The following is a 12,324-nucleotide window of genomic DNA, read 5'->3' as shown; positions in this document are numbered from 1 at the left end:
CTGAGTGGAGCAGAGAGAAGAGCAGTACAAGTGAGAGGGAGAGAGAGAACAGTACAACTGAGAGGGGCAGAGAGAAGAGGAACAGGGAAGAGCTGAACAACTGTGAGGGGCAGAGAGAATAAGAGATGATTATGTATAAGCAACAAAATCATTAAAGACGAACAGAGAAGAGCAGAGAGAGAGTAAAGGATGAGTATAAGTGAGAAGGGCGGAGTGCGAGAGAGAAAAAAAATATGGAAAGAGGAGTACAACTGAAAGCAATATATCGAAAACGGAAAAAAAAGTGCAAAAAAGAGACTCAATTTGGAATTCAGTTGATCAGATGAAAATGCTGGACCACAGATGGCTCCAACCTTATCCTGTTCCCTACTTGTATGTCTCATAAAAATAAAAATACTTTCAAATGAGCTGATGTAGGTAACAACTCTTAGCTTGTCAATAAAGTTAGGAATCCTTAGCCTGTAAATAGCTTGTCAATAAAGTTAGGAATCCTTAACCTGTAAATAGCTTGTCAATAAAGTTAGGAATCCTTAACCTGTAAATAGCTTGTCAATAAAGTTAGGAATCCTTAACCTGTAAATAGCTTGTCAATAAAGTTAGGAATCCTTAACCTGTAAATAGCTTGTCAATAAAGTTAGGAATCCTTAACCTGTAAATAGCTTGTCAATAAAGTTAGGAATCCTTAACCTGTAAATAGCTTGTCAATAAAGTTAGGAATCCTTAACCTGCAAATAGCTTGTCAATAAAGTTAGGAATCCTTAACCTGTAAATAGCTTGTCAATAAAGTTAGGAATCCTTAACCTGTAAATAGCTTGTCAATAAAGCTAGAGATCCTTAACCTAACCTTGTCAAACCCTGTATAAAAAAATGAGCAAAAGGAGAGGAAAAAATCTGGAGCGGAGGGACGGGAAAAGGAAGATATTAGAAACTGCAAAATTAAACACAAGTTCACTTAAACCACGAGTAGGCTGTATGCTCCTGTATACAGACTACACACCTTCACATGAGTAGGCTCAACGTTTTTGTATCACCTCCCTCCCTTCCATCACTTGACTTCTGGCGAGGGTCAAGCACTTCCCATGGCGACTCTTCTGGAGTCGACCTGGTTCAACCTTTTATTACAGCCTTCAAAACAATGTGGTTTCTTTCTTTCGGTGGCTACCAATATTCGTGTGTGAACTTTATATTGTAGTTCAGTGTCTACAAGGTTCACCACCTGCTCCACACACACACACACACACACACACACACACACACACACACACACACACACACACACCTGTGGAAGGTGTCTGGCATACATACACTCACCTGTGGAAGGTCTCCGAAGTAGAGAAACACTCACCTGTGGAGGGAAAATTTAGCTTATAGATGTACATTAATAAATTAATGCTGCCAAACAATTGTATTATTCCTAATGGTAACAAAAATTTTCAACAAAAGCCGTAGCAGCACCATCAACAATAGCAGAAGTAGAAGCTGCTCTAAGAAAAATAGCATCAGCAAAATCAGCAGTAGGAACAGCTGTTTGGTAAAGGAACACATGTACATGAGGCATTTTACTGCATCAACGTTTCGCTCTCCAACAGCTTTGTCAAGCTTTGACTTGACAAAGCTTCTGGAGAGCGAAACGTTCCCACAATAAAATGTTTCATTACCTACACGTGTGTCGGTAATTCTACTAACATTATTGCAACAGCAACAGCTGTGACAACAGCAACAGCTGTGACAAGTACAGCAACAGCTGTGACAATAACAGCAACTGTGACAAGAACAGCAACAGCTGTGACAAGTACAGCAACAGCTGTGACAAGAACAGCAACAACTGTTACAAGTACAGCAACAGCTGTGACAAGAACAGCAATAGCTGTGACAAGTACAGCAACAGCTGTGACAAGAACAGCAACAACTGTTACAAGTACAGCAACAGCTGTGACAACAGCAACAGCTGTGACAACAAGAGCAACAGCTGTGACAACTGCAGCTGTGATAAGTACAGCAACAGCTGTGACAAGTACAGCAACAGCTGTGACAAGAACAGCAACAGCTGTGACAAGAACAGCAACAGCTGTGACAAGAACAGCAACAGCTGTGACAAGTACAGCAACAGCTGTGACAAGAACAGCAACAGCTGTGACAAGTACAGCAACAGCTGTGACAAGTACAGCAACAGCTGTGACAAGTACAGCAACAGCTGTGACAAGTACAGCAACAGCTGTGACAAGTACAGCAACAGCTGTGACAAGTACAGCAACAGCTCTGACAAGTACAGCAACAGCTCTGACAAGTACAGCAGCAACTGTGACAAGAACAGCATCAATTGTGACAAGAACAGCAACAACTGTGACAAGAACAGCAACAGCTGTGACAAGAACAGCAACAGCTGTGACAAGTACAGCAACAGCTGTGACAAGTACAGCAACAGCTGTGACAAGTACAGAAACAGTTGTGACAAGTACAGCAACAGCTGTGACAAGTACAGCAACAGCTGTGACAAGTACAGCAACAGCTGTGACAAGTACAGCAACAGCTCTGACAAGATGGCAACAACTGACAAGAACAGCAGCAACTGTGACAAGAACAGCAACAATTGTGACAAGAACAGCAACAACTGTGACAAGAACAGCAACAACTGTTACAAGTACAGCAACAGCTGTGATAAGAACAGCAACAGCTGTGACAAAAACAGTAACAGCTGTGACAAGTACAGCAACAGCTGTGACAAGAACAGCAAGAACTGTGACATGTACAGCAACAGCTGTGACAAGTACAGCAACGGCTGTGACAAGAACAGCAACAACTGTGTCAAGTGCAGCAACAGCTGTGACAAGAACAGCAACAACTGTGACATGTACAGCAACAACTGTGACAAGAACAGCAACAGCTGTGTCAAGAACAGCAACAACTGTGACATGTACAGCAACAACTGTGACAAGTACAGCAACAGCTGTGACAAGTACAGCAACAACTGTGACATGTACAGCAACAACTGTGAAAAGTACAGCAACAACTGTGACAAGTACAGCAACAACTGTGACAAGTACAGCAACAACTGTGACAAGTACAGCAACAACTGTGACAAGTACATCAACGGCTGTGACAAGTACAGCAACAACTGTGACAAGTACAGCAACTGTGACAAGTACAGCAACAACTGTGACAAGTACAGCAACAACTGTGACAAGTACAGCAACAACTGTGACAAGTACAGCAACTGTGACAAGTACAGCAACAACTGTGACAAGTACAGCAACAACTGTGACAAGTACAGCAACAACTGTGACAAGTACAGCAACAACTGTGACAAGTACAGCAACAACTGTGACAAGTACAGCAACAACTGTGACAAGTACAGCAACAACTGTGACAAGTACATCAACGGCTGTGACAAGTACAGCAACAACTGTGACAAGTACAGCAACTGTGACAAGTACAGCAACAACTGTGACAAGTACAGCAACAACTGTGACAAGTACAGCAACAACTGTGACAAGTACAGCAACAACTGTGACAAGTACAGCAACAACTGTGACAAGTACAGCAACAACTGTGACAAGTACAGCAACAACTGTGACAAGTACATCAACGGCTGTGACAAGTACAGCAACAACTGTGACAAGTACAGCAACTGTGACAAGTACAGCAACAACTGTGACAAGTACAGCAACAACTGTGACAAGTACAGCAACAACTGTGACAAGTACAGCAACAACTGTGACAAGTACAGCAACAACTGTGACAAGTACATCAACGGCTGTGACAAGTACAGCAACAACTGTGACAAGTACAGCAACTGTGACAAGTACAGCAACAACTGTGACAAGTACAGCAACAACTGTGACAAGTACAGCAACAACTGTGACAAGTACAGCAACTGTGACAAGTACAGCAACAACTGTGACAAGTACAGCAACAACTGTGACAAGTACAGCAACAACTGTGACAAGTACAGCAACAACTGTGACAAGTACAGCAACAACTGTGACAAGTACAGCAACAACTGTGACAAGTACAGCAACAACTGTGACAAGTACATCAACGGCTGTGACAAGTACAGCAACAACTGTGACAAGTACAGCAACTGTGACAAGTACAGCAACAACTGTGACAAGTACAGCAACAACTGTGACAAGTACAGCAACAACTGTGACAAGTACAGCAACAACTGTGACAAGTACAGCAACAACTGTGACAAGTACAGCAACAACTGTGACAAGTACATCAACGGCTGTGACAAGTACAGCAACAACTGTGACAAGTACAGCAACTGTGACAAGTACAGCAACAACTGTGACAAGTACAGCAACAACTGTGACAAGTACAGCAACAACTGTGACAAGTACAGCAACAACTGTGACAAGTACAGCAACAACTGTGACAAGTACAGCAACAACTGTGACAAGTACATCAACGGCTGTGACAAGTACAGCAACTGTGACAAGTACAGCAACAACTGTGACAAGTACAGCAACAACTGTGACAAGTACAGCAACAACTGTGACAAGTACAGCAACAACTGTGACAAGTACAGCAACAACTGTGACAAGTACAGCAACAACTGTGACAAGTACAGCAACAACTGTGACAAGTACAGCAACAACTGTGACAAGTACAGCAACTGTGACAAGTACAGCAACAACTGTGACAAGTACAGCAACAACTGTGACAAGTACAGCAACAACTGTGACAAGTACAGCAACAACTGTGACATGTACAGCAACAACTGTGACAAGTACAGCAACAACTGTGACAAGTACAGCAACAACTGTGACAAGTACAGCAACAACTGTGACAAGTACAGCAACAACTGTGACAAGTACAGCAACAACTGTGACAAGTACAGCAACAACTGTGACAAGTACAGCAACAACTGTGACAAGTACAGCAACTGTGACAAGTACAGCAACAACTGTGACATGTACAGCAACAACTGTGACATGTACAGCAACAACTGTGACAAGTACAGCAACAACTGTGACAAGTACAGCAACAACTGTGACATGTACAGCAACAACTGTGAAAAGTACAGCAACAACTGTGACAAGTACAGCAACGGCTGTGACAAGTACAGCAACAACTGTGACAAGTACAGCAACAACTGTGACAAGTACAGCAACGGTGACAAGTACAGCAACGGCTGTGACAAGTACAGCAACAACTGTGACAAGTACAGCAACTGTGACAAGTACAGCAACAACTGTGACAAGTACAGCAACTGTGACAAGTACAGCAACAACTGTGACAAGTACAGCAACAACTGTGACAAGTACAGCAACAACTGTGACAAGTACAGCAACAACTGTGACAAGTACAGCAACAACTGTGACAAGTACAGCAACAACTGTGACAAGTACAGCAACAACTGTGACAAGTACAGCAACAACTGTGACAAGTACAGCAACAACTGTGACAAGTACAGCAACAACTGTGACATGTACAGCAACAACTGTGACAAGTACAGCAACAACTGTGACAAGTACAGCAACAACTGTGACAAGTACAGCAACAACTGTGACAAGTACAGCAACAACTGTGACAAGTACAGCAACAACTGTGACAAGTACAGCAAGTCACCACCGCCGCACTCCATCAATCTCCTTTACTACTTATATATATATATATATATATATATATATATATATATATATATATATATATATATATATATATATATATATATATATATATATACATATATATATATATATATATATATATATATATATATGCAATAAGATCACAGTAAACAGGTGATTTCAAAATATTACAACAACCACTCTGAAAGAATAGAGAAATTCCAAGCGCTTTCGTGACTACTCACATTATCAAGGAACTATGATATAGTTCCTTGATAATGTGAGTAGTCACGAAAGCGCTTGGAATTTCTCTATTCTTTCAGAGTGGTTGTTTTGCATATATATATATATATATATATATATATATATATATATATATATATATATATATATATATATATATATATATATATATATATATATATATACATATATATATATATATATATATATATATATATATATATATATATAAGGTAGGTAGCAACGTTCAAGAGAGACGAGTCTTCAGAATGGTTAACGTGTTCTTAAGAATTATAACATTAGTTCAACACAATGTTTCCTACATTTATAATAGAAAAACAGTAAATAAAAAACATACATTTACAATATAAAACATGAATATACATTTACAGCAGGATGATAAACATTCAAAATACATAGAATGAAAAACCTTAAAGATACACACCTAAAATATTTAAAATGTAAAAGTATGAAAACATATTAAAACATTAAAACCAATATAAAAAACATTAAAAGCAAAACATAAAACTTTCAAACATAAAACATTTAAAACACATATAATATAAACATCAACCGACAACTGCAGCAGCAGCAGGTCACGGTATCACACTTATTACTTACGTTATGCAGAATCATTGTATTCATATACGAAGCACTAAACGCCTGGCAATCCGAGGAAAGGAAGCGCAGCTCCAATTCCTTGCATCAAGAGCCCATCAGCATCAAGATACCAAACATGAAATGGTCACTGTTGAAAATCTCTTCATGAACACAATTTTAAAATGTCTGAGGAGATACTGGATTAACCTCCGACACACTTGACAGTAAGTACTCGAATAACGTCGTTTCATTATAACGTTGTTAATAAAATTCGATTACTGGCCAGGGCCACTGGGTGGAGACAGTAAAATAAAAATTCGTGACGTATACGATAATCATACAAATGCACGACAATAAACGATGTAATCACAAAAAAGTGTTCCATTAGAAGCAAAACTAGAAGATTTAAATACGTTTGACGATGGACAGCGAGGTATGGTTTCGTTATACGTTGTTTCGTTTAAAGTTTCAGCTTCCAAGAACCTATTGACGAAGTTAAGTAAAGATTTACTATATTAAAATAAAATCTCGCACACCCTATCACGATACTAATAATATAAAAAGGAGACGCGATAGCTTAAAGGCTGTAAGAATTAAGGATGTGCCCAAGTATTGGTATCAGTGGACAACAGCTAATTTTGATGGCATCGGTAAAAATTTTAGTATCGCCCCATTACTAATAGGAAACAAGATTCAACATAAAAGTATAAGAAAGAATACTGCAGCAGGCCCTCTGGCCCATGCTAGGGTGGTTCAACTCTCACCAACCCATACCCACTCGTGCACTCGTCCAACCTATATTTAAAGCTACCCAAAGTTCTTACCTCAATGACGCTACCTGGAAGTTTGTTCCACTCATCTGCAACTCTACTGCTAAACCAGTACTTCCTTCTATCCTTTCTAAATCTAAATTTTTCCAACTTGAATCCATTGCTGCAAGTCCTGTCTTGGTTAGATATTTTCAATACGCTATTCATATCCCTTTTATTTATTCACGTTTTCTATTTGCACCCTTCAATTATATCTCCCCAAATTCACCGCCTTTCCAAAGAGTACAAGTTCAATGCCTTCAGTTATTCTGGTAGTGAAGGTTTCTAATACATGGAATCAACTTTGTCGTCTTTCTCTGTAATTATTATAATAATCAAAAACAAACGCTAAACCACAAGGTCTATACAGCCTTTCTCTGTAATATGGCGACTAGAACTAACCAAAAATATATAAACTACAACCTTACGATTTCTATTATTTATACTTCTTAATATGAAGTCAAGAATTCTATCTGTTTTATTGAAAACACTTATGCACTGCTGTCTTGGCTTTAAATTTCCGTTAACCAGAATTCTTAGATTATTTACGCATTCACTTTGAAGATCTACATTGTTTTGTGACAGTTATTTTCTTTTCCTAGGATTGGAACCTTACACTTGTCTGCACTGACCTGCATCTGCTACTTCTCCAACCACAACTTCCACCTATTCAGGTCATCCTGTAGACTTCTAGAGTCTACATCAGACTTATTTGGAGGCCTATTTGAGTGTCATCTGCAAACTTATGTCTCTGATTATCCCCTCATCAACTTCGTTTATGTAAATTGAGAACAACAAGGGCCCAACACTGGCCCCTGTGGCTCACTACTAGTAACAGGATGGCGAAACGTCTACAATAAAGATACCCAGATATTGCACATGTGTCTCAATTTTCATCTTGTATACTATTCTTGTACAATGAAAACTCTGTTGCCTGTCAGCCCTGACTCGACCCACGAAATAATTTCTCCTATTCCATGTAGGAATTATAACTTGAACAACGCCTGCGTACAACACAGGTATTCCACCGACCACCTGATGAAATTCAACGACGCCCGACTAGTGATTAAAGAACCCAATTTCCGTAGATGCAAATACCCTGAATCATGATTAATCACTATTTCTAACACAAACAGAAAGGCAGCGTCATCATCTCTGAAGTATTAGAAATAATTCTTCTCAAAACAATAAACCCAGCCATCACACAGCTGCCGCCACTACTACTACTACCACCACCACCTACAACGATTATATTGTAACGGAAAGCGAAACGTTGCCACATTAAAAGTCACATTAGTTGTACTTGTATCCTTTTACCTAACATATAGGTTATTCTACCAACATTATTACACAATATCTCTCACTCTCGTACTTTGTTATGACAGTGTGCAGTTTGGGACTAGGCTCTACAGGGTCCAGCTAATAATTTTTTATTTTTTTTTTAAAACAAGAATAAGAATTGTTTTCAAGTACACTTAACAAGTAAACTTATTATACCATATTTCACCTGGGTGGCGCATTATCACCCACACTGGCACTTTTCCACCCATAGTGGCGTTATCACAACATAACAAAGATCAAGCGAAACGTGAAGACAATAATGAAGAATGTGAATACAAGAGGTGCTCAAGCAGTGGTGGTTCTTGTCAAGAGATCACACCATCCCTCCCCCTGCACCAACAAAGTCACCGGGGACATAGCGCGCACACCACTGCAGCAATCATTACCTTCACCACCACAAGCATCAACACTACCATCAGGACAGTAACGCGTTACTTACCTGCAGTAACAAAAAAAAAGTATACTTAGTAAAACTTTGGATAAGAGAGTTTGTAAAGCTTAGTGATGCATGCCGTAAACACAACACGAATAGCGCTTCCGTCATACATGGTGGAAGTAAATTCAATTACACAGCTTGAAGAGTAGGTACGATAAGATTCAAGTGACAAGAAAACAATAGCTAGCATATGTAAACTGGTCATAAGACAATGAAGAACCAGAGGAAAATGAATGAATATATGCGCAAATAACCTGCACATAGGAGAGAGACGTTTATGACGTTTGGGTCTGACTTGGATCATTTACAAGTCACACCAACACACGAAGGTGAGGGAGCCAGTATATACAGGGGAGGGGGACAAGGACGGGACAAAAAGAGGAAGAAAGAAGTGGAAAAGTAGTGGTAGAGGTAATGCTGGTAGTGCAAGTAATAAGAGAACTAGAAGTAGTAGTAGTGGGAGGAGTAGTAGTAGTAGTAGTAGTAGTAGTAGTAGTGGTAGTAGTAGTAGTGGTGGTGGTAGTAGTAGTGGTGGTAGTAGTAGTAGTGGTAGTAGTAGTAGTGGTGGTAGTAGTAGTAGTAGTAGTGGTAGTAGTAGTGGTGGTAGTAGTAGTAGTGGTGGTAGTAGTAGTAGAATTAGTAATAGTGGTAGTAGTAGTAGTGGTGGTATTATTATTATTAGTAGTAGTAGTAGTAGTGGTAGTAGTAGTAGTAGTACTAGTGGTGGTGGTAGTAGTAGTAGTAGTAGTAGTAGTAGTAGTAGTAGTAGTAGTAGTAGTAGTAGTAGTAGTAGTAGTAGTAGTAGTAGTGGTGGTGGTAGTAGTAGTAATAGTAAAATAGTGAAGTATGGTACAAGAGAACAGAAAGGGGTAGAGAAAGGGGAGTGAAGTAAAGTCAAGTTACAACTTGGTGGTGACTTGACCCGATCTTTTCCTTTCCTCCTCTACCTACTTCTCCTTTCCTATTTTTTCTTTGTCTTCCTTTCTTCTGCCTAGATGTATTTTGTCCTTCAGTTCACCCTCCCCCCGTGTTTTTGGCTCACTTCTTTCTTCCTCTCTTTGTCCCGTCTCTGTCCGCCTCTCCTAAATATACTGGCTCCCTCACCATCTTGTGTTAGTCTAACTTGTCAATGGTCAAAGTCAGACCGAAACGTCGTCATATGCTTCACTATGTGCGTGTTGTTTGCGTATTGTTCCAGTCACGGCATTGTGCCTTTTTGTTATTTCTTTCTTTCTTATATATATATATATATATATATATATATATATATATATATATATATATATATATATATATATATATATATATATATATATATATATATATATATATATATATATATATATATATATATATATATATATATATATATATATATATATATATATAGCAAAAAAATAGAAGAGGTTAATACTATTGGAGCTCTGAGACTTATAACCAGTGAGGATACCATCGCTCCCAAGGACGTCAGCACGGCGCAAGCTCTGAAGGACAAACATCCACCCAGGGCTCCCAGTACCAACACTGACCTCCCTGACATTGCAGCTGGCGTAGAACATCTAACCTTACAGGATGCTGATGTGTATAAAGCTGCTATGTCATTTCCACAGGGTTCAGCAGGAGGTTTCACCGGTTTAAGGTCTCAACACTTAAAACAAATACCCAATCCAGCACTTGGTGAGGTTTCAGAGAGGCTGCTGTCTGAACTCACCAAATTTTCCAACCTGTGCCTGGCTGGCGGTGTCCCAGAGGCCATCAGACCCTTTTTCTTTGGTGTCTCATTGTGTGCCTTCCGGAAAAAGGATGGCGGAATCAGGCCCATTGCAGTGGGTAACACCCTTCGGCGCCTAGTCGCCAAGGCTGCAGTAAGAAGGGTGAGTCAAGAGGCTGCTGCAATGCTGAAACCAACTCAGCTCGGTTTCGGCGTTCAACAGGGCTGTGAAGCAGCTGCCCATACAGCACGAGTATATATCAAAAACATGTCCTATGAAAAAGCCTTGGTCAAATTGGACTTTGCCAATGCTTTCAACTCAGTCAGAAGGGATGCTGCTCTCCAAGCAGTTTATAGAAACTTCCCTTCCCTTTATCCCTTCATAGAATCGTGTTATAGTGTGACTTCCAAACTATTGTTTGGGGACCATGAAATTGACTCGTGTGAGGGCGTGCAACAGGGGGACCCTCTCGCCCCCTTTCTATTTTGTTTGGTCATCAAGGAAGTCACGGAGGCACTCTCCAGCGAGCTCAATATCTGGTTCCTGGACGACGGTACCCTAGCTGGCACAACAGAATCTCTCCTAGAGGACATCAGTAAAATTAAAGACATGGGAGAAAGCCTGGGCCTTTCTTTAAACCCCACCAAATGTGAAATAGTTTCTACCAATCAACAGATGATCCAGAATATTAGTGCCGTTTTACCAGGAGCACGAGCCATTGATCCAGCCAATAGCACTCTCCTCGGTGCTCCTCTTGGGTCCAATGCCATCGATCTGATCCTAGGAAAAAAAGTCTCAGACCTCCGGACGATGGAAAGCAGGATGAAAGACATTGACACACACGATGCCTTCTACCTACTCACCAGGTGCCTGTCAATCCCAAAACTTACCTATTTTCTGAGATGCTCCCCAGCCTTCAGCAGTCCAAAACTCAAGGAATATGACTCTCTCCTGAAGGCCATGCTAGAGAGTGTATTGAATCTTTCCCTTGACGATGGACAGTGGTTTCAAGCCTCACTTCCGGTCAGGCTTGGAGGGCTAGGAGTACGCAGATCCTCCCAGATTGCTCTACCAGCTTTCCTGTCCTCTTCCATTGCATCAAACGAGTTGATAAGACAAATTCTTCCTGACACCCTCAGTGACTCAGCAGGAATAGAAGACCCTAGCTATGCCAGTGCCATCACCGAATGGGAGACTCTTGCTGCTCCAGCACCAAACCCTAGTGCAGCACTGGCTCACAAACAGTCAAGCTGGGATGGCCCAATTGCTGAAAAGGTGCTTGCCAACATGCTCAGGGCTGCAACATCAGATAGGGAGATTGCCCGTCTCCAGGCTGTGAGTGCACCTCACTCTGGGGACTTCCTCCAAACAGTTCCCATATCGGCAATGGGAACGCGACTCGACCCTAAGACCCTCCGTATTGCAGTGGCTCTGCGCCTTGCTGCCCCAATTCACACAGAATATATGTGTATTTGCGGCGAAGTGCAAGCAGACCAATACGGTCTACATGGTCTTAACTGTTCCAAAACCAAGGGCTGGCATGCAAGACACAATGAGGTCAACGACATCATTAAGAGAACCCTTGCTACAGCTGGATGCCCTGCCGA

The 12,324-nt window shown here is 40.7% G+C and overlaps 1 protein-coding gene across 6 annotated transcripts in view; it reads right to left on the bottom strand.

The window, feature by feature from the left end:
* The window catches only part of LOC128693328 (uncharacterized), a 354,225-nt gene that overhangs the window by 135,664 nt on the left and 206,237 nt on the right, over positions 1–12,324 (bottom strand). For 3 of the 6 annotated variants that reach the window (XM_070089438.1, XM_070089443.1, XM_070089445.1), the window contains one exon: positions 1,312–1,345. The exons of the other annotated variants lie outside the window; for them this stretch is intronic. The gene's annotated coding sequence lies outside the window, so the exon portion shown is untranslated. The remainder of the gene's footprint in view (positions 1–1,311; positions 1,346–12,324) is intronic. 6 annotated transcript variants of the gene reach the window in all.

This window comes from Cherax quadricarinatus, chromosome 28 (genome assembly GCF_038502225.1).
Source record: "Cherax quadricarinatus isolate ZL_2023a chromosome 28, ASM3850222v1, whole genome shotgun sequence".
Classification (NCBI taxonomy): domain Eukaryota; kingdom Metazoa; phylum Arthropoda; class Malacostraca; order Decapoda; family Parastacidae; genus Cherax; species Cherax quadricarinatus.
This window is presented reverse-complemented; position numbering and strand designations above follow the sequence as displayed.